The sequence below is a fragment of the Lissotriton vulgaris genome, chromosome 7 (assembly GCF_964263255.1).
Source record: "Lissotriton vulgaris chromosome 7, aLisVul1.2, whole genome shotgun sequence".
Lineage (NCBI taxonomy): Eukaryota > Metazoa > Chordata > Amphibia > Caudata > Salamandridae > Lissotriton > Lissotriton vulgaris.
The window spans coordinates 1065116654-1065141889 of record NC_141695.1 but is presented as its reverse complement, the minus strand read 5'-3'; the positions used below and the strand labels follow the sequence as shown (position 1 = coordinate 1065141889).

At 44.4% G+C, this 25236-nt stretch overlaps 1 long non-coding RNA gene across 1 annotated transcript; it reads right to left on the bottom strand.

The window, feature by feature from the left end:
- Nucleotides 1-5150: 5150 nt before the first annotated feature.
- Nucleotides 5151-9006, bottom strand: LOC147702932 (uncharacterized). The gene is made up of 3 exons (XR_015297259.1): nucleotides 8591-9006; nucleotides 5853-7129; nucleotides 5151-5482 (listed from the first exon to the last, which is right to left on the bottom strand). It is a non-coding gene; the product is annotated as an uncharacterized LOC147702932 (long non-coding RNA).
- Nucleotides 9007-25236: the final 16230 nt, after the last annotated feature.

Here is a 25236-nt window from a genome sequence, read left to right as displayed (position 1 = left end):
GTGCCATACAGCTAAAACATTGGCCGCAATGTGGCCGGAGTGGGGGACCAGATGGACCGCATGACGGCAGCAATGGCAGGTGTGGGGGAGGGAATGGCCCGCATGACTGCAGCCATGGAGGCCAACACTGCTGCAATGACATCGCAGTGCAACGCAGCCCGCCGCCGCCACCGTCAGCTATTGACCAGGCTGACGGCCTACACCAGGTCCAATTATGTAATAGGCAATGCCACCTCACAGTTATCACGCCGGTCCCTTGCGCAGCAGCAGCAGCTCATCCAGTGCTGAGAGGATGTGGCCAGGGTCCTTGAGCACCTGACCACTGCCGTGACAGCACTTCACCCTGCACTACCTGCCACTGTTGGGGGTGATGATGCCAGTGAGGGGACATCGAGTGTGAGCAGCCACTCTGCCTCACACGTAGGGGCACTCAGACGCAGCACCAGGCCCACTGCAGGAACACGTGCCTTGGATGAGGATGAGCCGCAGAGGCACTTGGGTGGTACGCGCAGGAGGCGCACATAACTTCATAGGACTTGTACAGGCACAGGCTGAGTATAAGCCTGCCCTGTCCTTTCACACAGCAGTATGCTGAAATACTGTTAGCAATGACAAGATTTATACTGGTACCATTATTGTGAATGAAACAATAATATTTAATTTAGCATCACACATTGGCGTTGTGTCATTATTACATTTTGCATGCATTTGTGATTTGTGGGGTGAGGGTAGAGGGTGCACTAGAAACTGTTCAGTGTGATGTGGTTGCGACGTCTGTGGCCTTCAGCTGGGTTCTCCCCGCGTGCATGGCGCGCATGTGCAGGTGGCCGGTCGTCCCCTTCCGATTCACTGCCAGAGATGTCGACAGGTATCCGGCGCTTGGTAGCAATGTTGTGTAGGATAGCACACACAGCCACAATGCAGCAGGACACTTCAGGACTGTAGTACATGGCCCCACCTGTCTTGTGAAGTATGCGGAATCTGCTCTTCAGTAGGCCAAAAGTTCTCTCTATGCAATTCCTTGTGCGTATGTGTGATACGTTGTAACGCCGTTGCTGTGGTGTAGCAGGGTTGAGGTTTGGGGTGAGGAGGTATTCACGCAGGGCGTACCCACTGTCACCTGAATCAGAGGAGCAGAAGGTGAGTGCCTGTGCAGCGCAGCTAGTTATTCGCAATGTGACATTGTGGGCAAAGTGTACTTACCAAGTAGGTGTCCTTCCCCGAAGTCTCCCCTGACCAGTCGTGTGTGGAGGCCACTGTGCCGGAATATGAATGAGTCATGTGTACTCCCCGGGTACTGTGCCACTATGTCGGTGATGTATGTCTTTGCATTGCAGACCATCTGGATGTTGAGGGAGTGGTAGGACTTGCGATTGCGGTACATGTACTCCATTGCAGCAGGTGGGCAAATGTGGACGTGGGTACAGTCAATGCATCCTATCACGTGTGGGAAACGGGCAACATTGTAGAATTGTAGCTCGGTCTCATCCAATTCCTGTTGGCTGGTGGGAAATTTGATGTGGTGGTGTAGCTGGGTCAGCATTGCGTCAAGGAAACTACGTAGGCAGCGGGACATGGTGGGCTGGGATATCCCCCAGCTACCGCAACTATCCCCTGGAAGCTCCCAGAGGCCAGGAGGTGCAGGCTACACAATACCTGGACATGTGTTGGGACGGCATTGGTCCGCCTTGTTGGGTGCTGCATCAGGGGGTCAAGGTCCTATATTAGCTTGATGATCATAGCCCCAGTCAGCCGGTACTTTGCGTATATTTGCTCTCTGGTCTGGCCCAGCAGGGTGACCCGCTGGCGGAATATCCTGTCCTGGATTCTGCGTCTCCTCCTTGCTGTTCGCTGTAGCCTTCGCCGCCTGACCACCATGTACATTCCTGGCATTGTGAGACTCCTTCTGCTGATGCTGCTTCCCCTTAAGTGTGTTTGGTCAGGCCTGCACCAGTTACTGATTGGCCAACGGTTTTTCAGATTTTTTTTATATATGGGTTTGATGTTTACCACCTGCTTTGGGTTGTCCTTAAATTGCGCCTCGCAAAATGCAATTTTGGGCTTTTTCGCTATTTGCGATTTTTCATGAATACCGATTGCGAGTAATGTGCGATTTCGCAATTTTTTTCGCAGAATCTGTGATTTCTCGCTATTTCCGATTTGCAAATGGTCTCCTGGCGGCATTCTGCGAATATTATTGCGATTTCGCACATCTGTGTTTGCGAATTCGCAAATTTCATGGTGAATTCCGATTATGGGAATTGCGCCCGCGATAGCATTTTCGCAGCTATTGCGGGCGCAATTTGGCTTCATGAATCAGGCTGTTGGTGGCCCAAATAAATGAGCCTATCTTACCCTGAAGGCTGGAGATGTCTTTATTTTGAAATGTCAGTGGAATACTATTAAATAGGAAAGTCACTTTAGGCAGTACTACCATTTTAAATAAATTAACTTTACCGTATATACTAAGAGGTAAACCAGCCCATCTTTGTAAAAGTTTAGTTATATCTTTAACCACTGTTTGACAGCTTATTTTGGGTATATCCATCAGTTTTTGCGTAATATAGATACCTAAATACCTGATCTTGTTTTTCACGCCTAGTACAGGGACAGGACTATTCCAACTCATTATGTCTGTTTTGCTCTTATTGATACTGTATCCCGAGACTGCTCCATATTCCTCTGCTAGTTTAAATAGCTTCGGAATAGCCTCCAGTGGATTGATGGTATACAGCAACAAGTCATCAGCATATAATGTGGTCTTTAACTCCAGCCCACCCATTTTAAAAGGAATGATTGTTGGATCTGATCTTAACATTGTAACAAAAGGCTCGATGTACAGATCAAAAAGGAGAGGAGACAGGGGACAACCCTGTCTCGTCCCTCTTGATAGCAAACCAGTCCGTCAGGCAACCATTAATTAGGACTTTTGCCCGTGGGTTCCCATATAGTCTTTTAACAGTCTGAATAAAGGGTGGTGGGAAGCCAAACCTGGTCAGGATGTCCCAAAGGAACATCCAATTGACTTGATCAAAGGCCTTCGCGGCATCTATTGCCACGATGGCCAGTGGCAGTCCCTTTTCTTCCGCAAAATCAATTGCTCCGATGACCTGAAAAGTCAACTCATTTAATTGTCGACCTGGGACAAACCCCCTTTGATCAGGATGGATAATGGTTTTAATAACTTTAGATAGTCTCTCAGCCAGAATCCCCGAGAATATTTTAAGGTAGGATTTCAGAAGAGAGATAGGTCTATAAGACTCTATTTTCATGCGGTCTTTATTAGGTTTAGCTATTAGAGTAATAGTGGTCTCTAACCATGAGGGTGGGATACCCCCTCCTTGCTGGTATATGTTGTTAAAGAGAGACAACAGGTATGGAAGAATCTCTTCCTCATTATCTTTATAGATCTCCGTTGGTAGGCCGTCTGGGCCTGGGGCCTTATTCCTGCTCATCTTTTTTAGCTGTACCCTGATTTCCCCTTCAGTGATCTCCCCCGATAGGGTCTTTTTATCTGCCTCGCTCAATTGAGGTAGTACCCTTTGGCTCCACCACTTCTCCAAATCTTCTGTTCCAATGTTTATGTTTTCCTGGTATAGCTCTTCCATGAAACCCCTGGCTTCAGCCCTAATCTCTTCGTCCTTAGTCAGCTATTCTCCCGAATTTCGTTGGGACAGGGTATTAATGTTGTTCCTGGTCCTGTCTGATCTGGCCTTCCACACTAGAAGTGCTCCACACTTCTCCCCATATTCGAAGTTTTTTAGTTTGCTGGTCTCCCATCTGTCGTGGATCAGCTTATCTGCTTTGGCTTTGAGACTCAGCTGCAGCTCTAGAAGTTCCTTTTCTAGTTCTGGGATCTTCTCTCTTTCCTCTAGAGCTGCCCGCTGAAGTTCCTGCTCTTTCTTCTTAATAGAGTCCAAATCTTTAGTTTCTCTACCTTTTATCTCTTTTCTTTTTTGTCTCATCTGATGTCCCAAAAAGCCTCTGAGAAAGGCCTTGAATGACTCCCAGACAGTTTGTTCAGTAGCCAAACCCACATTGAATATAAAATACTCCGTTATGCTACTCTTAATTTTAACTCCAATATTGTCATCTAGTAGAATAGTTCTATCTAGGGTCCATCTACGTTCAGAGACAATATTCTTGAAATTAATGCTTAGTTGTACCACTGAGTGATCCGAAAGGCCCACTGGGATATGAGTAACTGAGGTCTGAACTGACTCGAAGGAGTGGTTTACCAGGAATAAATCAATTCTTGAGAATTGTTTGTACTTTTTACTGTAAAAAGAGTATTCTCTTACATTACCATTCTTAGTTCTCCAGGCGTCCAACAAGTTGAAGTCTTTTATTACGTTCTTAAGAACTGAAAGAGACCTTTTGGGCGAAACATATTTTGCTCTAGAGGTACGATCTAACTGGCTATCTAAAATAAGAATAAAGTCCCCCCCAAGAATAAGAGGTGCTTTGCTCGAGATTAAAACCCTCTCAAGATTACGAAGAAGGGTTTCATTATCCTAGTTTGGGCCGTAAAACACTGCAAATGTTTACGGTGAACTAGCGATCAGGAGCTCCGCTACCAACCACCTCCCTGACTGGTCAGTGTCCCAGCTCTGTACACTAATACCCTTGTTTGCCCTGGTGATTATTGCCACTCCCCTAGACATTCCCTTTTGCCTGGAGCATAAAACGTCCTGTACCCAACGTCTTTTCTCAAAGATCTTCTTACACTCTTTTGCCTCAAGATGGGTCTCCTGCAATAAATATATGCTAGCCTCTAGGTTCTTTAAAAAAATCACAAACCCTCTGTTCTTTCCCGAAGCTTCCTATTCCTTTAAGATTCCAGGAAATGATCTTACTACTTGAATATGAGTTTACCGCCATAACCAAATGTTACCCTACCAACTACTCTCCGGGATAAATGCATCATCTGAGTATCTGTATGTGTATGTTTGTATTTGTTTGTGTATATTTGTATTTCTGTGGTCAAATTTGGACTTTTTATTCTTTTTTCCACTCCCTCCCCTGAGGAACCCTCCCTTCATCTTGGGCGATGTCTCGCCCCTGTGAAACTCTCCGTCTTTCAGCACCCTATCTGTCCTATCCCTTACCCTTATCACCTATTATCGGTGTGAATTGGTGTATTTGTAAGGTTTTTTTTTTCTCCTTTCCCTTTTTCTTAAGTGCGATGTGCAAACCCCCTTTTTTTTTGTTTACTCAAAGAGAATTGATCAGTATCTCTGATTACTATGTTCATTTATTTTCATATAAGCAATAAATGCTAGTGAAAGTTAGGTTTAAGTATGACCAGTACTGAGAGCTAGATATTTCCAACTAAACTACTCCCTCGTGTTCCGTAACAGTTCATCTACTTCTTCTGGCTGATTACGGGTGTACATTTTATTATTCCACATGACTTTAAGCATGGCTGGAAACTTCATCTGTACTCTCACTCCCAATGATCTAAGTTCAGGCATTCTTGAACCTAGTTGAAAGAAATGAAATTAGGAACTAGTTTTAAATGTAGGACATGGACGGACAAGAGACAGCAAAGACTAAGGGGAAACAAAGTGCATGGTACAAAATTAAGGATTTTATTTTATTAGATTATCATTATAGTAAAAAACATCATTAATTTATTACAAATTTTTGTCGTGTGCATGCCTCCACTATACATGTAATTATTGATCTACATATATATACATATTATTGCATCCTTAGTTTAATTCAGTGCATTTCAAATAATGATCTTGACTTGAAAGCTGTGTGGAAGCTTGTTTTAACACACTGTACATAAAAACATGGCTAAGTATGACATCTACGCGCGTTTCCTTTTTACATATATATTCTTGAACCTAGTTCCCATTGTCTCTGAGCCGTTCTTCCTCCTATGTCAGACCTAATTTGGTATGGATTGGCCCGATAATGGAGAGAGGCGTTGCTAAGGCTCTACTAAGTATCAACTCCTTAACATTGTAGGTCTGGAAATAAACCAGAATTTTCCTGGGTCCCTTACGATCCGGGTGTAGTCTAAAAGGATCTCTATGTACTCTCTGTATTTCTGCTTCTAGATCTATATCTAAGCGATCTTTCAAAACACCCTCTCTAAGGAGTCTGCAGACAAAGGCTTTAATATCTCCTACCTCTTCTCCCTCTGGTATCTTCAGTATGCGAAGAATATTCCGTCATGAGTGAGTCTCCAACCGTTTCATGTTTATCATTAGAGCCCTATTTTGATTTTTTAAGGCGCAGAGGTCCTCAGAATTCTCTGCCGTAGTGACTGAGAGGGTAGAGACCTTCTTTTCCAGTGTAGCCATCCGGGCCTCTATCCCTTCCAATTTGGTTTCCAAAAGATCAAACCTATCATGCAATCTTTTTTGATTTGCCTCGGAGATTTCAAACTTTTCAAGCAAATCACCCCTCAATGAATGAAATAGGAGCCCAATCTTATCAAGCTCCTGGGGGGAAGTGGAAAACTGAGCAGCATCCTTTTCAGATCTAGCATGGGTTTGAGAAGTTAAGGTAATAGTGGTATTAGTGGTATCCGGGTGGTTACACACTGCGCCTTCTGATATCTGTGTGATCGTAGAATCTTGATGGGTTAGAGGGTTTTCAGTCAGGCTATTACTGCCACTCATCAGAATGTCTTTAACTAGGTTAGCTGGACTCTCTGGATCCTCTAACACCTCCTCGGCTTGTATTTCCGCGATAGGGGAGTACCTGTTCTCCAAGGCCAGAGCAGATAGAGAGGGGATCTGAGTAATCTGGGTAGACTGCCGATCCCTTTCTACATTTACTCCCTCTTTTAAGGAACTCATTTTCTCAATCACTTTAAAATAGCTTTTAAGAGAGGGAGGTTTTTTTGTGTTGAGATCTGCTGAGGGAGTTTACTACTGACACTCTTCTTAGTACACCACTTCCTCTTACTTTTGTGTGGTGTAATTGGTGAGGGTCTCACTTTCTCGCCCAATTCAGCTAAGTCCAAAACCCCCTGCTGCTTTAATTCTTGCTTTGATCTCAGTTGGTATCTATTTTTTACCACCTCTCTTCTACTTTTAGTTTGCTTACTACCGGTCCATTATTTTACCTCCAGTCTCTGAAGCCTCTGTTGCCGAGTTTGGGAAAACCCACGCTGGACCCTTTAAAACCAGAGAATTTTAGACCTATTTCTCTCCTCCCGTGGGCGGCGAAGATTGCGGAGGCTCAAGTGAATAATGTGTTATCCCAATACATGAGCCGCCATAATATTCTGGATCCATCTCAAAGTGGCTTTAGACCTGGCCATAGTACCGAATCCGCCCTATTAGCTACATCTGAACATCTGCGATTGATTTTGGATGCCGTTCAGAGTGCAACGCTGATCCTGCTGGATCTCAGCGCTGCCTTTGACATGGTATCACATGCCATTCTTCTACATCGCTTAGAGGCAATAGGGATTACTGGATCTGCTTTGGAATGGTTCAGGTAATTTCTGAGGGGCAGATCCTTTCGGGTATCGGCACCGCCTTTTCTCTGTCAAATCCATCCCATAGGCCAGGGAGTTCCGCAAGGCTCAGCACTGAGCCCGTCTCTGTTCAACCTATATGTTCAGCCACTGTCGGCTGTAGCAAAGAACTGTGACCTAACGATGGAATCATATGCCGACAATACCCAGCTTGTTATCACTCTAGCTGAGGGGCCATCTACATCGGCTACTAGGTTCATAGACGGGCTGAAAGCTGTGGCCCAATTGATGGCAGATAACTGTCTTCAGCTTAATGCGACCAAGACTGAGGTCTTGCTGTTTGGAAAAAATACCACCCTTTGGAATGTGCACTGGTGGCCGGACTCCCTAGGGACTATGCCTATACCTAAGACCTTAGCGAAGAACCTAGGAGTCTGGATGGACTCCTCGCTTAGCTTTCAGAATCATACAAAGCGAGTGGCTGCCACATGTATGGGCTTGTTAAGAGGGCTTAACCCTCTTTTGAAGTTTTTTGAACCAGCAGTGCGACAGCTCATTGTTTAATCTACTATCCTGTCTCGACTGGACTACGCTAGTGTGTTACTCCTAGGGGCCAACAAAGCTGAGATTCAACAACTCCAACGAGTCCAGAATCTGGCGTCTAGGATGCTGGTGGGGCTTCCCTGCAGATGTTCGGTCCGATCTACCATCAAGGGACTACATTGGCTTCCAATTTCTGCCCGGATTCACTTTAAGGCTCTGTGCCTGGGGTTTAAGATCATCAAATTTGGCAGCCCAGAACTTCTATGCACCCTTCTGACACCATATATCCCTCACCGAAACCTACGTTCTCTTGGGCAACATCTGGTGACGGTACCACGGGTAAAACTCAGCCGCATCGGTGGCCGTTCATTTAGATATATGATGGCTAAGTTATGGAATTCCCTGCTGGCCCATATCCGGGGAATGGAAGATGTGCTAGTTTTTAGGAAAGCAATTAAAACCCTCCTCTTACCTTCAGTATTGCCCTGGTTGCTGTCTGATGAGCCCTGTGGGGAGTTTTGTTCCAGTTAGATCTGTTAGCGCCGGGACGCCTCTTTGCTGGGGCAGCTGTGCGCTTTAGAAAACATATAACATAACATAACATACTGGTGCCAAGATATCAGAGCTTGCTTGACTCTGACAAAACAAAACTGGTGCTCCTATAGGCAAGGCTGCCTCCATACGAACACTTCCTTTTACTGGGGTTAAGTATCTAGAAGCAGAAAAGTGCCCCCAGCACACAGGGCCTCTGTAATAGTGTAAAAACCCACCTTTTATGCACTTCCATGCTTCCCACTTCCAATTAACACACCCAGAGCTCCAAACCACAGTCCCTGATTTCAAACTTATCTTCTTTGTCAGCTTTGATGAAACACCCGTCACCACCTCCTCGGCTGCTGCTCCCGGGGCCGTTTCCAGACCGTCGTCTCTCCTAACTTGCAACAGCCCCGCCTCGTCCTCCTGGCATGCGTTCAGGTTTACCATTTCCCCCTGGGTCCTAGCACCGTTTCCGTTGTCCGCCGTCACTACTCTGCTCGTTTTGACCAAAAGAGAAAAAGAAACTCGTTTTTAGCTCGTAACTACATTGCAATTTCCTTGCCACCCATTCTCACCGTAAATTTCCGTGCGGGAACATCCAAGCTGTTTTCCCGGTGCGCTCGGGCGGAGAGCTCCGCGACAGCCATTAGCCTGCCGCTGCCATGTCCCTCTCTCTTCATGTTCTGTTTGACTTGTGACCTCATTACTTTGTTCTGGTCTTTTTCTTAAACTTCTTTTCACAAGAATGTACTTTTTTATTTTCATTCCACTTGGCCAATTATCACCCTTTCTTGGTTTCTTTGCTTTGACCACTTTTTCACCTTCCACATCTGGTTCACAGGTTATTTTGCTTGCCCTTTCTTCTGACTGTTCTTCTTCTTGATTTTCCGTTTCTTCGGGTTCTTGTGATTCAACAATAACTTCTCTTGTGACTGGGAACTCACTTCGTTCTGGTTCAAAAACAGTCTCATCTGTATCAGGTTCAGCTGGGAGTTCACTTTCCTATGAATAAGCAGTGAACTTACTTCTTTCTGCCTTGACGGCAGTCTCTTAAATCCTAGAATCTTGTGCCTACTTGACTTGTGCATGGCTGTTCACCATCTGTTTGTTCGTCAGAATCTGTCACTTTAGATTCATCAGATTCACACACTTCAGCCACTGGTTATTGTTTTTGATGTACCAGCTGTTGCTCTTTTGGTATTTCAGGTAGATCTAGGGTCCGTTTGGTATGGCTCGCGTGAATCCAATTTGGCAGACCAGCACACTTCACTGCCGTTGTCGTCACCAGTATGATTTGATAAGGTCCATGCCACCTGGGTTCTAAACACGATTTTCTTACGTGCTTCTTGATGAAAACCCATTCACCAGGACTCAGATCATGAGCTTTGTTCTGATGAATTGTTGTGGCATCTTCTCCAACCTGGTGAGACACAGAACGGACCAGTTCAGCCAATCCTCTGCAATAGTCAAGCACCAGATCATCAGATATACTCATCAGTTTGTTTGCTGGTATACATGCCTGCCTCATTGCTCTTCCCTTGAGAATTTCATGGGGACTCAATCCAGTCTTTTTGTCAGGAATACCTCCTAGACTCATCAGCACAAGCGGGTATGTGTCAGACTAATTCAGTGATGTGGATGCACACACTTTCCCTGACCTGGATTTTATAATGCCATTTTCTTGCTCATCCAGTCCATTTGCTTCGGTCAATAGGCACAATGCAGCTTTTGCTCAATCTTAAATGCTGCACAAATCAGCCGAATTATCTCATTATTAAAATGGGTTCCTCTAGCTGTCTCTAAAATGACTGGAATTCTGAATCTAGGAATCAGTTCCCTCAACAGCAGTTTAGCTACGGTTAGGCTGTCATTTCTTCTCATTGGATAGGCTTCCACCCAACGAGAGACCAAGCCAACAATGACTAGTACATATTTCAGCCTGTTGCAAGTGGGAATCTCGATAAAATCAAGCTGAAGTTGGGTAAAATGGACCTCCTGCTCTCCTAATCCATCCCCAACTAACAACTGTCTTTCTGCCTGGATTCTGCTGCTGACAGATAATGCACCTCTGGCAAAGGCTCTCTGCAATGACCCTAAACTTCGGATTATACCATGATTACTTGAAGAGTCTGATCATTGCATCTCTTCCAATGTGTGCAAATCCATGGTAAACCCTGGCCATGTGGTAAAGTAAAGAGTCTGGCAAAACTGGTCTTCCATATAGATAAACCCACAATTCATCTTCTGCTCTCTTTCTACAGCCTGAACTTCTTTAAATCTCCTTTTCCTCATCACTTGCCTCTTCTTGCATCTGCCTAACTTCATCCCAAGTTTCAAATGTGGTTGTGAACATAAGATGGCATTCGGTATTTCCCCTTTCAATTGCAGCCGCGGCTCGTGGAGGGAGTTCCGGTGGGGCAGGCAGGCGGGGCGGGGGAGGGGCAGGGTGGGGGGTGATAAATACCGGAATATGGATGATTGCAGGTGAGTAAACAATTAAATAAATAAAACGAATTTCGTAGCGTGCCCTGCATTGCACTTTGCGATGCAGGGCATGGAACTAAATTAGTTTTCTTAATTTTATTGCATACCTTGCTCACCATGCAACACACACGCCTCCTGTGCACAGACTCACACTGTGTCACCACAGGCATCGGAATACAACACTCTCCCTGTTTACAGAGAGCCATAGCACTGCACAAGACTCGTAGAACACATGTGCACACTCACACTCAAAACATTCACGCCTTCCTGTGTCAAGGCTCACACTGTAAACCACGAGCACCCGAATACAATGCTCTCACTGTTTAAAAGGCGCCCATCCCATCTCATTGCACAGGACGCAGTCCATGCTGCACCAAGCACACACACACGCTCTACTCCACACCAGCAGACCTCAGAGTGCACCCCGACCCTCGCTCACAAGCCTCACTCACTGTGCACAGCTCACAATGTTCACCCCCCTTTCCCCCTCACTAGCCAGCGCTGCACTCCCCCTTGTTTACATCACCCCCTCTCCCCAGCTGTGCGCCGCGCGCTGCTCACTGTTTTCACGGCTCAGTGCGCACAGCACAGGCACGCTGCTCCCGCGTTGTGCACTGCACACCCATGCACACTGTGCACGAAGCTCTGCCAGGACCGGTTTTCCCCCCCATTGACCCCCGGACGCCTGCGGCTGGTGGAGGGGTCAGGAAAGTTCCCGGAGCAGCATTTCCAGACCCGCTCGAACCGCGGGAGGGCAGCGCGGGCTACGGGAGCCTTTATTGTGCAGGAGCACCGCAAAGGGATTAACAAATTTGGAAAGCTTTCTTGGGCACTAAAACCCCATATGACTTTTAAAAATGCAAGACATTACTTACAAAAGTATTGTATTTTGGTTCTCAGCTTGTATTTTTATTGTTACCATACCTGATATCTGATAAATGGTTTCCTGGCATCTGATAATCCTTGGACCGTTTGTCCTCAGGGGTCCCGGTCTGCTTTTCTTTCGGGATGCTCCCCGGCCTCGGGCAGCAGCTCCGCTTCCTGGATGAGCGAGGAGGAGCCCTCAGAGGCTGGGACCAATCCCAGCATGGCTCCACGATGATGTGATGGGATTCCCTGCAGGCGGGAAACAATCCCAGCGCGGCAAGCCGATGACGCTGCCGCAATCCCCCGGGACAGGAACCAACCACAGCGCTGGACACCGATGATGTAAGCCCCGTCCTTTTCAGACTGGGGGGCGTGTTTTTTTGGAGTGACTGAAGACGTCATGGAGATAAAGACAGCAAAAAACACGCCCCTCAATCCGAAACAGACGGGGCTTTAAGTGATGGACACAGCTCTTCTCCAATGGCTGGCCACCGTTTAGGAAACGAGCCACTGGAGAAGAGCTAGCTCGTTTACCGCCCTACTAGAAGACATAAGATCTCGCTAGCGAGACTGCGCATGCGCAGCCTAGGCTAGCCGAGATCAAAAAATGGTGATTAGCAAAAAAGTATAGACTTAAGCCTAGGTGCCAGAGTAGACTTACACATGAATTAATGTATTCATATAAATGTATCTTGGTAAATTACCTAAACCACTGGAACTTGTGCCAGAGTATTTTGTTCTATGATAACATATATAACTAGTTTAACACATGTAGAAAGGAAAAAGTCTAGAATGAGAATGGCTGGCATGCAGCTTTACAAATTACTCGTTAGCTTAATGGTAGTTTAATTAAAATCTCACGTTGCATGAACAATAATAAGGTGATGGCTTAATTGCATGTGTGATGGGAGTACATCTTTTTAAATTATAGTACATTTTTTTAAATAATTCAGGGTTTGCTACTGTTGCATATTTTTTAAATCAGCTGTTATGACTACTGTCTGACTCTGAGGTAACTGTAAAGAGGAGCTCCCCAAAATGTAATTAAAGAGGGAGTCTGTTGACTTCATTGATTAAAAAGGAAATTGACATTTTTGGTGTCAAATGCGTAGAATATCAGTGATGGGTAAATCTTAATAATAATATCAGCTTCAGCAGCTTGCACGCTAAGGCAGAGGAGCGTTGCCACACTGCTCATAGAGCAGTGAAAAAATGAAAGGATAATAATGGGGTTATTATCGTTTTCTTTTTGGTTGCTGCGGGCTGGGTATGGGTGGCACAGGCTAGGGGTTCAGGGTGGGAGGAGGAGAGGGCTGTGCACACTAAGTGCGCATGACTGCTTTGCCAGTTAGGAATATGCAGAGGTACCCTGTCGCGATCTGAGGGCTGATTCACGGCACTCAGACCAATCACTACGCTGCATTGCTCAGGGGAGCCTATGTGCCAGGTGCTTCCAGCAGCTTCTTCCAGAGCAGAGAAGCAGAGGAGAGACGTGGACATCATAAAAGGTGCATTTGTTTTGTTTTTATAATCCCCTCCTGCACCCCCAAACCCGTTCCCTACCAGCGGCCACTGAATATCAGCTTTCTTGGGCCAACATAATACCAACGCTGCATTTCATTATTAGAACATGTTTGACACTTAAAAAGGATGTGATTTTTTGTTCTCAGTCATTTAGTGGGGTAAGGCAGCATGAAAAACTATAAATCACATTTTATTTTGCTTTATCTAGTTTTCCACCAGACAACCAAGAGGCAACGTACCTAGTTTGTGGAATACTCTATTGTTCATTTAATTGACTAAAAACTGACGTCCCATGTTAGTTTTAACCATTAAAGGAAACCTGGAAATGGTTGTTTAAGAGGCCTGAGAGCAGAGCTAATCACATATATTGATTTCCTTATATACCTGTCTTGTGGTGTACATGTATAAAGGTTGTCTCAATTTTCTGACAGTTAAATGGTGTGTTCTGTACCCATGAGACAACTCTGATAATGATTGGCCGGAATTTCAAGCAGTGGAGAAATTACCACTCCTTGTGTAGTGTAGTTCCTATATTCCCAATAGGCTCTGCGCATTGGAATAATATATCATATAGATTAGACGTAGGACTGAGGTCGACTAGGTCTCGATCGAATATATTAAACTTAATAGTGAGTGCCAGCTAGCTCAGAGGTCACTAGAAACTTTCTCGAATTCACAAGAAGGGATTCATTTCTGACAACCGCATAAACATGACAACTTTTTTTCCCCAAGAATAAAAAAGTATTTTCAGAGTCGTTTAAATAATAGATAAGTATTTCAGTCACTCTCTCGTGCATGCTTCGTTTCTACAGAGGTGCAGAGAAATAGAGAGACAGGCGTTTTCAATAAAAAATATTTTATTGAAAAGGCTTCTTTCTCATGCAAGTAAAGTGAACTGCTACAATCGTAATGCAGACTGCAAAGTATAATGTGCACAGTGAGAGCTATATTATTAAATAATACTGTAAGACCATTGTATTGCTTCTAAACCATATATAAATACATATATAAATAAAAATGGCTAAAAGTACTCAACTGGTGCTTCTAAAATGTAACCTACCCCAATGTACCTAACCTAAGTCTAGTACGCGGAAAGGAGTAAGTATTGTGTAGCATAGGTTAGGTTTTTCTTTGCCAAGAATCTATCCAAGGTTTTTCTGGGTTCTAATCAGCTCAATACCATAGTTTAGAATGAAGGAGGTCTGGTATCTCAGTCTTGGGACTCAATTTCCCAACATCCCGCAGGGGGCCTTGGAAACACTGGAGCTGAATTCTCGGTGAGAGAAATGCAGCCTCTCGATCAGTGCGTCATCTGGAGGGTTGGCTTCCTTCATTACTTGCTGTAGCGAGCTGCGTCGGGCAAGTAGATAGTCGAACTGCTCCAAACCACCGTGTCTTGCTAGATCAAGTGAAGGCATATTTATACCTTGAAGGTGCCTAGTTTGACGTAAAGTCAGGCATAATAACGTCAGTAAAGAACCCCAAGGGAAGAGTAGTTCTTTGTAAAGTACATGAGTTCTTGGACAAATCAATATTCAAGCAAGGGGAGGTCCCTGACTCCTTAAGCCTATTTTTCAAGAAATCTTTGTGACGTTTTGGTACGGGTGGAAGTAGCCATGCCAGTATTTGGACTGCATGGGTTATGTCTAAATAAGGGAATGATTTCTATTCCTATATTAGGGCAATGTGAATTGTACCTATTTAAGGGCATGAATCGGGAAAATTCACTTCGGATTCTAAAACGCCATACAACACCCATTCCACTTTATTATGTACGACATTACTAAGTTCTAAGCTCATAAAACAAATCTAAAACATGATTATGTTAAAACCCCGACCCTTAATACATAAAAATGCATTCAAAATGGTTGTACATGAAAAGATCATTTGTGCTGTATGCATTTAAAAGCAATGTTTCATTCAAAGCATATAGTTGACATTTAAAAAACGCTATCCGAATGAATCATGAAATTTCATTTATGAAATGGCTCTTAAATACAGAGGAAAAATGGTCAAGACCATCCCATGACATAATAAAAATAAAATTGGGTTATGGACATGGTCAAATATTGTCTCTTGGAAGTATTCAAAGAATTCTTGTTCTCTAGGAATATTTCTACTTTAAGCAGATAACTTGGAGCCAAAAAAAATTTCAATTTTGGAAAAAAGTAAAATCATAGAAAAATAGAGTTCTAAAGTTAGAAGTTTGTTTTAGAAAGTGAAGGTCGAATTCAGAGTCCCACAGAACACTGTGTGCTAGCTTCAAAAGTCAGTCTCATTGGAGAAAACATCAAATCTTCTAAGCTGGTGAAGAATTTGTCTACTACTGTTGGTGAAAGTTGGACTACCTCGTTAAGTGGATCGATTGCACAAAGATGAGCAGCATCGCCGTCAGCAGCTTTAGCAATGTTCGAAGGAGATGGTACCTGTGTGCCTGTTGCTCCACGTATCTTACCATCTGCAGTTTGCGTCTGTGAGATCTCAATGAATGCCGTCATCTGGATTGGTAGCTGCTGGGAATAACACAGTGCATGAGCCGTTACCAGTCCGAGCAAAGTATCAACATCCATTGGCAGGACTGATGGGAGTGTCAGACAAATGTCTAGCATACATTCTTCTCCACATAGCAGGGATCATAGAACAGGTAAGATGCAATCTTGCCAGATTGGTCGGAATGATAGAAACCATGTGGTATTTAGATCTCTTAAACAAGCCAAGCCCAGAATCTGTATCATGCGCTCACGACACTTCATTGCCAGGAGAGTGTTCTCTAAGGTAATCAGGGTGTCACTGGTGACTTGACTTGCCATATCGGAGCAGAATGAATAAAAATAGTATTCCTGCTACGGGACCCAAAACGAGAGGCAGGCCGCCAAACACAGAGTGCACAAAGTTTGGAAATATGCTGAGGACTGCTTCAAAAGGTGCTAACAGTCTCGAAAAAATCATCTTAAATACCTGTACAATACCACTGGTATCAGACATGTTTAAGATACAACATACATTTCCGAGAAATGTTTGGGGCAGTTTGTTGTAAAAGCGCATGTATCTCAGCAGAAGTCCTTACAACTTGCAGATCATACGTCTCTATGGCCGAGGTCAGTGGCACAGTTTTTTGAAAAAGAATGGCTTTCAGTCTGCTTAAAGTATCAATTCAAATAAAAGAGATGTTCAGTGAAGGCCATAATGCCGACTTCCTGTCTGTGTTAGTTTCTGGAAAGAATACTTGCATACAGCAAGTGACCCTGGCTGACACGCTTACGAGATAAGGGATTCCTGGCAACATGCCACAACAGCTGTGATCATTCAACATAATATAACTTCCATTAGAAAGCTGCCTAAAAATTGCATCTATCACTGCAGCTGGAGAAACTTGCAGGTGGCAGGATAAGTTTTTCGAGGAACCATCGCAGGCCCTGTGTAAGTTAATACCCTGACATAAGTGTGTATCACTTAGTGAGCTTTCGCAATTTGTACTACGAAGAAACACTTATTTTCCCCCACTCAAACATTTGTGTGTACAAGGTAAATCCCAGGCTGTCTTGATGTATTCTTTACCCAACCTTTCATATATGCCCGCTGGTATATGTTTTAAACAATACTGAAAATGGAAAATCGTCAGAGTGATTGTCCCATGTATTATCCATTCTGTTGCTGGCTTTTCAGAAACAGTTAATGGTAATCTTTCCAGTTTTATAATGCTCAGCACTGTATAGTCTGCTCCTCTCTGTGCCAAAACAATTTGTTTATCTGTAAGGTTAAATTCAGAAAACAATGACGTGGTGTTGATTACACGCCACATAGCTGGAATGAACATTTTGCAACATTCAGCCCAAAAGCATTATAGAACGCAATTGTGACTGGCCATGCTGTAACATGACTAAACAACAAAACAACAAAATAACTGTGGGTCAAAAGGAATGTGTCTTTTATGAAGTGTGTCTGGGTGACAAAGTATCGCACTAGATGGGAAGATATCCATCAGGTTGTCGTCCTTTGCCGCCCTGTCATCATTTGAAACCTTTCCCAGTATAGAGAAGTGCCTTCTACCTGTTGCCTTGTAAAGAGAAACAAGGCTCTTCCCTTGGGCGAGAGCTTTCCTGCTATTGTTCTCGATATGGGCTGTGTCACTTAAAATACTCGTGACAACCTTTCCAAGGAAAGTGTAGGATTTGACTACTTCTAGTCTTTCACCCCCAACAGACCAGTGGAAATTGTCATATTTGGATTTTTTCCTTCCCCTGAAACACAATTTTTTAAAGTGGACACTTTTCAGGTTCTTTTTAACCCCGGAGAGCCATGGGATATCCATCCCTTTCCCACCGCAGAGACAGTCCCCTATTATCTCCCTAGTAAGTAATGCTGCAGGGTTTTTCATAATGACTAGCCAAAGCAATGTGGGACATTACCTTATAAGTGCAAACTAGTTTTGAATTGCCAACGGAAATTGAGCTTAGGGGGTATTTTCTTGGCTCACAGAACATTATGAACGATTTCCTGAAGTTAGTACATAGGTCAAGGCCAGTCATAAAACCCGTAAATCCCCCTACTAAAGTGAGTAGTGCATTTGGTTATGTTAGTAAAAACGTTTAACAACAAAGGGGCCCAAAAGTCTGGTTTGTATTTAGGGAGGTCAATGAGTAGTCCATCTGAACCAGGGCCTTTATTGCCCATGCTCTGAGATATGGCCTCCTCAACCTCTGTTATCAAAATTAGAGCCCTCGATGTAGTCCTATTCTTAAAGGGGTCGAGTTCCAGAGCAGAAGCTAAACAGACTTGTGAAAAAGTGGCTTTCCCAGGTTGCACTGGTTATGTTGTAGCTATGGAAGTCAATGGCTGCCCCATTGTTCTTAGATTTTTAACAGCAGTCCAAAATATATTCCCATGTTTTAAACTAGAAGCATTAATAAGCGCATCCCAGTGTTCATTTAATAATGCTTCCTTCCTTTTCGCAGTGGTGGACTTATACCTCTGCCATGACAACTTAACCAAAGAATTGCTCCTTGGGCTCTGTAGCAGGGCCTTGCGTAGCTGGCTATTGGCCTCTGAGCACTCGTGGTTCAACCATCCAGGTTCACATTGCGCTATAATAATAGGTTTGGACAACAGGGATTTGAAAGCTCCACAGAGTATAGAAAAGGCATTAATTACATCAGGATGAGGGTCCAGGTCCCGCAAGCAAAAATTTGTGATGCTCAAATTTTCCCTGGCCATTGTGCTGAATAGATCGCAAATCTTAACACCCCGATAATCTTAGATTTTCCGCAGAGGGTAATACATTCCTAGCTACACATTTTATGTTAGGTGTTGGGCAAGGGAATATTCTTAGCACTATTTGGATTGGGTTGTGATCCCCAAAAGTAGAGGCAATGGTTTCCGCTTTCAAAAGGCTGTCCTCTAGGACAGGGGAGATAAAAACATAATCATTGGTGGATGAGAAATCCCTCCCTCAAAATGTCGGCTTCGGGGGAGCATTATCTGTTGTTATGGCTGCAATCTCCATAGCATTAATTAAGCTATGATTGTTTAAGTGGTTCACTAATTCCTACCCACTATGGCAGTTACTTATATCCACCACTGCATGGATGTTTACCTGGCCAGAGTTGTGGTAGTTTAACATTAAAATCGCCTACTAGGCAAATACCAGTCGTCTTCAAACAGTCTTTGGATTTTTCGATAGACACAATAAAATTGAATAGATTTATAAAATTCCCATTAGAAATGGAATGAAAATCATTATTATAAAAATGGATTAAGAAGAAGGAAATCCCCCTTTTAAACAATGTGGCTTGAAAGTTATTGTTATTAGTGCATATGGTTTTAATGCAGCCACTTGAGGCAATCTTAATCCGAATCGATAACTCCCCAGCGGGTCACCCATGTTTAGAACTTTAGATGTTGTTGCTAAGATTTTATGACATTCGAATTCATTAGTGAATATATTTTGAGTAGCCCAGGTTCCTTGAAACAGGAGAATATACGGCTCTCTTGTGGAATTTTAACCAATCCGGTTGGTGTAACTTTGAAGGCAGCCCGCAACATTCAACTTAGGATACGAAGATCTGAGTCGGCTACAGCCTTAGGTGGTATGACTGGACTAATGAGCTCAGCTGCTAATGGAGGAGATGGTGGTCCAGCATCTAGGCCAGGAAGTTTTGCAGGTGTTGATAGTTGATTCTAGGCATCCAACCCGGAGAAAGCCAAGAACCTATTTGTAGTTGTGAGTGGGAGATCTCTTTGGGGTGGGGCCCATGATTTGGCTTGTAAAAATAGCCTAATGGTAATAAACAGATGTTAGTTTTGTGAAAAGTTGTAGACTCACATGCTCTTAATAAATGTCCCACCAAGGAAGGTCTGCAAAAATTAATCACAATACAGTCCCCTTCAATATTCTTTGAGGAAGAACCAACCCACCCAACTCTGCATGCCACAATAATGTCATTCATATCGGATGGGTGAAACCTCCTATTCCTTGATAGCCAATTTACACATTTGTTGTGTAATTGGTCCCATGACTCATTCTGATCTCTTTTTAGGGTCGGTACACCGGCTAAAACTAACACATAGGGACAGGCAGCAGGTGGCAAGTTCAGGCCATTCCTATTTGCTTTCGGGAGACTTCTACTCTGAGTGGCTAGAGCAGTGCTGCTCAATTTTCCAGCCAATAGGTTCTGGTCTGAGCCATTGGGTCTGTTAACACTGCCCAAGATGGAATTGGGCTGTGAATAGATGACCAAGTCTACGTTAGATATATTACCATGACCATTAAGAGACAGTTGGGAAGATCCCCTGGTTTTTCCACAGTTGGTGCTCAAAATACTTGCAGCAACTCTATCGAAGGGGGACTGGTTGTCACTAATTAAAACACTTGGCAAGAGACCTTCCCCTTCTCCCACTCCCTTTGTCTATGGCAATTTGTGAGGTCCCTATTGATTGACAAGGTTGACCAGAACCCCCTATGAGTGAAACAAAACTCTCTAAACATTCCTGTAGTAGGGCACATTTTATATCTAAAAGTTAATTGATTTGTTTAGTCACCCTCTCAGCATTAGCATTAACAATAGAGTCCCCAAGGTTCTCACGGTCCAATGTCACATCAGTCTGTGTGCTGATTGAGCAACTCAAATTCGCATTAGGAGCTGTCACAGGGGGCTCGAGGATTCCAGAGGTGCCAGTACTTGGGGGTGGCTATATCCAAGCAGAAAGGCAGGTGCAAGAGGGACCAGTGCGAGTGTGCTGTTTCCTTTTGTTGCAAATAGGCTTCCCACTTTTACTCTTTTGTTTGAAAGCTGGGATTACCACAGGTGTGACAATATCTAAATTAGTCTGATCATGTGCCCGTGCCTCAGCAGTATCGGGCCCACTTACGTTCCTGCTTTCAGTTGTGGGTGCCAGATCCCTGAGGCTGTGGCTACGGTGAGTCTTAGGCACATATATTAGAAGCACCTCTGAATTCAACAATATCGGCTCGCCCCTCAATGCCTAATGACATTCGCTGTTCGTAAGTTCAATTTCTCCCGAGACAATATTAACCACCCTCTTGAGCATGCTAATGATACTGTCAGATATCGGGCATGCAGGTGGTATCGTGGTATACTTTTCCATTATGGCAACTTAAGAATCAGTTTCAAAAATGGGAAATACCGAGCTAGCCTGTGGGCTTTTCAGGGGGGAATACAACAACACTCATCCTGCATTCTTGCTGAATCCCGAGTTCCGCTTTAAACTTGACAGGTGGTGGCCCGGCCCAGCCTCATCCGGGCTTTAATGGGTACAGACGGGCTTACCCTTAGCCCGGGCACGGCCTAGGCATGGCCCAGGCATGCCCGCGTGTGACCCCACGCTGTGGGAGCACAAGCCCCCTTTTGAGCGCCTCCTGGCACGAAAGAATTAGTTGGAGCCCCCGGCGCTTGGAACTATGTGGATTGAAGTCCCCTGATGGCAGCTTCAGGGTGGTGGCCACTGGCAGCAAGATAGACAGTACAGGCTCCCTGGTATATGTATCACTTTGATGCCCCTGTACTCCCCGTGTCTCATGATCAAGTCTCAGGTCCTTAGGGTATAAGTACCACTATATATTCTTCTGCCAGTACAAATATGACCTCAGACAAATTTAATGGCAAAAGTTCATAGGACTTAGGAGACCAGCTTCCCCTTTTACCTCAGTCTTCTGGTCATACAATGTGAGCGCTTTGCCCAGCTGCAGACAGGTCGGCTTGCTACATATCCCAGGCTCCTGCTGTGGTAAGAGTAACGTGAGCCGTCATGCTTGCTTAGTCTAGAGCCAAGAGAGTGGGCTCAGCCCAGACTCCTCCGGGTTCTGACGGGTGCAGACGGGACAGCCATTGGCCCGGGGTTTGCCCCTTGCACGTCCATGCACGTCCCATGGGAGCCCCAAGCCAATCTTAAGCGCCTCTTGGCTGGTCCAGGGTCGCGGGTGATGGTGGCTCCTGCCTCGATCCTGGATGGGGATTGGAGTCCCCCAACAAAAGTACCTGTGCCTGGTCCTGCTGAAGTGATGGGCTTAATCAACTCTCTCACAAGCATTTTTAATCATCTCAGTTTTAACAGCTTGAATCCCTTGTCGTACATCATCTTCCTGGCATTTTATCACAACTTTTTTCTTTGTGTCAAATCAAATCCACATCTTTCTGACACTCTCTCCAGTTTCACATATACTTTTTATGCCGCCTTCGCGGCTTCCTTATTCATGAAAAGCAATTCGCTCTCATTGTAGTGTCCTAGAAAATCCAACCCTACATTACCTTTAACAATTCCTTCAAATTCAGCCTTCATTTGGGCAACATTAAGTATTTGCGGGGTCTGTTCCTTACTTTGTGGGTAAACTAGAAACAACAGTAACAACAATCAAATGGTGCATTGCAACATCATTTAAAATTTTTGGTAAGTATAGCACCTAAAAGCACAAAGCACTACTGATGGCTGTTAGGTTGTGAGGTGGGTCAGATACAGGAGCAAGGCTAGTCCTGATGAAAGAGTTACCTTCAAAAGTCTTGTGTGAAGAGTCCAGTTTGCAGTGGAGGAAGCCACGAGGGGCAAGGAAAGTATCGCTCATGGTCCACGCAGAAGCAGGAAGAGCAGGCCAGGCAATGTGGACAGTTGCCGCTGTATCGCAAAGATCCTGTGGAAGGTTGCAGACGGTCATTGCTGGGTATTAGTATTTGCAGCCAGCATGAGCTGTTGATGCTGTAGCATGAAGTGCAGACCTCACATTGCGGGTTCACCGGAGCTTCACTTTGACGGTTGGCAGTTAGCACAGGTGGCAAGAATGTGGTGTTAACAGGCCCGGTCACGAAGACCCCAGGACATCAGGATTTCTCCTTTCCTTAGATAAGGAGTTCAACTGATGGCCCATCAAGAGTACAGGACCTCAGGGGCACCTCTTGGGGATTAGGAACTCATTCCAGCAGAAGCCCGCTTAACTCAGACAGGTCCAGTTGCAGGTCCAGACAGCAAGCCAGCTGGGCAGAGGCCTCTGGAGCTTGTTATGTCCCTGTAATAGGAGGTCATTCAGCTGACCCTTGTAGTCACTTCAACCTGGATTCACAGGTCTAGGAGTACACTGAGGGTCCAATATATTTACCTGGTGCAATGCTTTGAAGTAGGAGAAACTTCAAGAGGTTTCTAGAGGTTCTTGGAATATTCTGCTTCCTTGCCCTGCTCGAAGCTTGTCTGGTGGCACACTAGACTGGAGTGAAACCCTTTGTAAGTGTGCTGAGACAGAGTCTTTGTGATGCGCAAGTGTGGTAGGTTACAGCTCCGCTCCCTATCAAGTCAGAGATGATCCATCCTGCCAACGCCTATTCCCTCTTTGTCTTATGTCTGGAAGCAATACACAAATATCCCCTACCTTAGTCATGTGATCGAGGATACAGGCTGCGCGCACCAAATAGTTGAGACAAGTAAATGCCAACTTTCTAAAAGTAGAAAAATACACAAAGTGCCCACACCACACACGTTTTCAAACTCTTATTTTAGGAACCAAACCAAAAAGAGTTAATTTTAGTTTTTCCGGGTACTTTTATTTATACCCTTATGACTTTTGCAATTCTTTTTATAAACTTTTTTGTCAAATTTGTGAATGAAAAAAGAAACAAATATACATTCAAACAGTTAGGTATGTTAGTAATATTTTACTTTATGTTTACAAAAACCCTATAAATTCACTGAAAAGACAAAGGTTTATTGACGGTATAGTTAGGGGAGGTAGTAAATTATTACTTATGCGGTAAGACATTACTCCCATAATGATAATGCCAACGTCATATATCACTACAGCAGAGGCTAACGTCTAATATTGTGCTAAGGCCGGAGTCCCTCTATAAAACGTTGCTGTCCTTGGCTGTATCAGCCCACAATAAGGAGAATCTCAGTTGAGAATAACATTAAAAATAGCATTTATATTGATGGTCCAAGCTTGTATTTCTGACCTCTTGTTGTGAGGATAACGTGTGTAGAATTTAGGTAAGCCCAGGATAGATGGTCTATGTATAAACCTATTTAATCACGGCAATACTGAAAAAGGTCTGGCCTTGTGTTCATGTGTCTTGTTCGTTGAGGTCCTTGCAGTCCTGAAGCATGAAGCTGCCAAGAATGTAAACACACTAAGGGGCATATTTACAAGCCTCTTTCACCACCACTACATCACTTTCCATAACGTGGCAATAGGGGCTTCGCCTTATTTACAAGGCCTTGTTAAGCTACTTAACGTGGCTTAACGCCGCCTTGTGAATAAGGCACCCTTGTGCGCTATATTTAGTGTGAAAGAGGAGGGCAATGGGTGCTGCTGTGGGCATTCCACTGCAACACCCATGGATTTTGATGCTTCCCCATATTTATGGGGTGGTGTAAATATGGGGCAGCGCCAAAATTGAGACTAGGGAAAACCTTGCCTTAAAAGATCGCAACGAGGAGAAATGTTTAATTTCCCCTCATTTTTGCTGTTTCCATGTGTGCTGCGTTGTGCAGCACACATTGAAACAGCAAAAGGCAATTGATTGTGTGCAGGAAGGTGTCCCTTTCTCCAGATAAAAAATATTTTTAAAACAATTACGTTTTGCAACTTCTATGTGCACACATAGAAGTTACAAAACGTCATTTAAAGATTGTTTATGTGCACCTTACTGTACACAAACAATCACTCCCCTCAATGCAGGCAGTATTGTACTATGGTGCAAGGGTGCCTGTGTTGGCGCTAGGCAGCTAACTTCAGTGCCAGTGCAGAGGGAAATGCAGGGCTGCACCACATTCTTGTAAATATGGTGCAGCCTTGCATTTGTAAAGTGACGGCGCATGTTGTTAGCCTTCTTGACCTAACGTCACCCTTTGCCATTTTCCTGTAAATATGCCCCTAAAGTAAGAGAAACATTATGGGTAGAAGGCTTGCATGAATCCCCGCCACTGGTAATTACTCAAGACTGCATTCTGGTTCATGATTCGTTTCACCCACTGTGCCCCCTCAGATTAGACCAAGCCAGATGCAAATCAGTCTTGGTCCTGCCCACAGTCCAACCTCAATTACCATTCCAGGTCCTCTCTGAACCAGGAGGCCAGCGACCCAAGAAAGGTTGCACCATAGTTGGGGATCTTCAGTCAGGTGCAGCTTTGTTTTAGTGGCACGTGAGCACAGGACCCACACCAGAACTTTCCCATTATTCCTAAGAGGTCTCATGAAATAAACAAAAGAAATGATGGGTGGAATGCTTGAATTAATCCCAGCCACTGGTAATTAATCGGGCTGCATCCCAGTCCATCATTTTGTGCACATAACGCCACCTTAGATTAGATCCAGCCACATGCAAATCAGCCTTTGTCCTGGT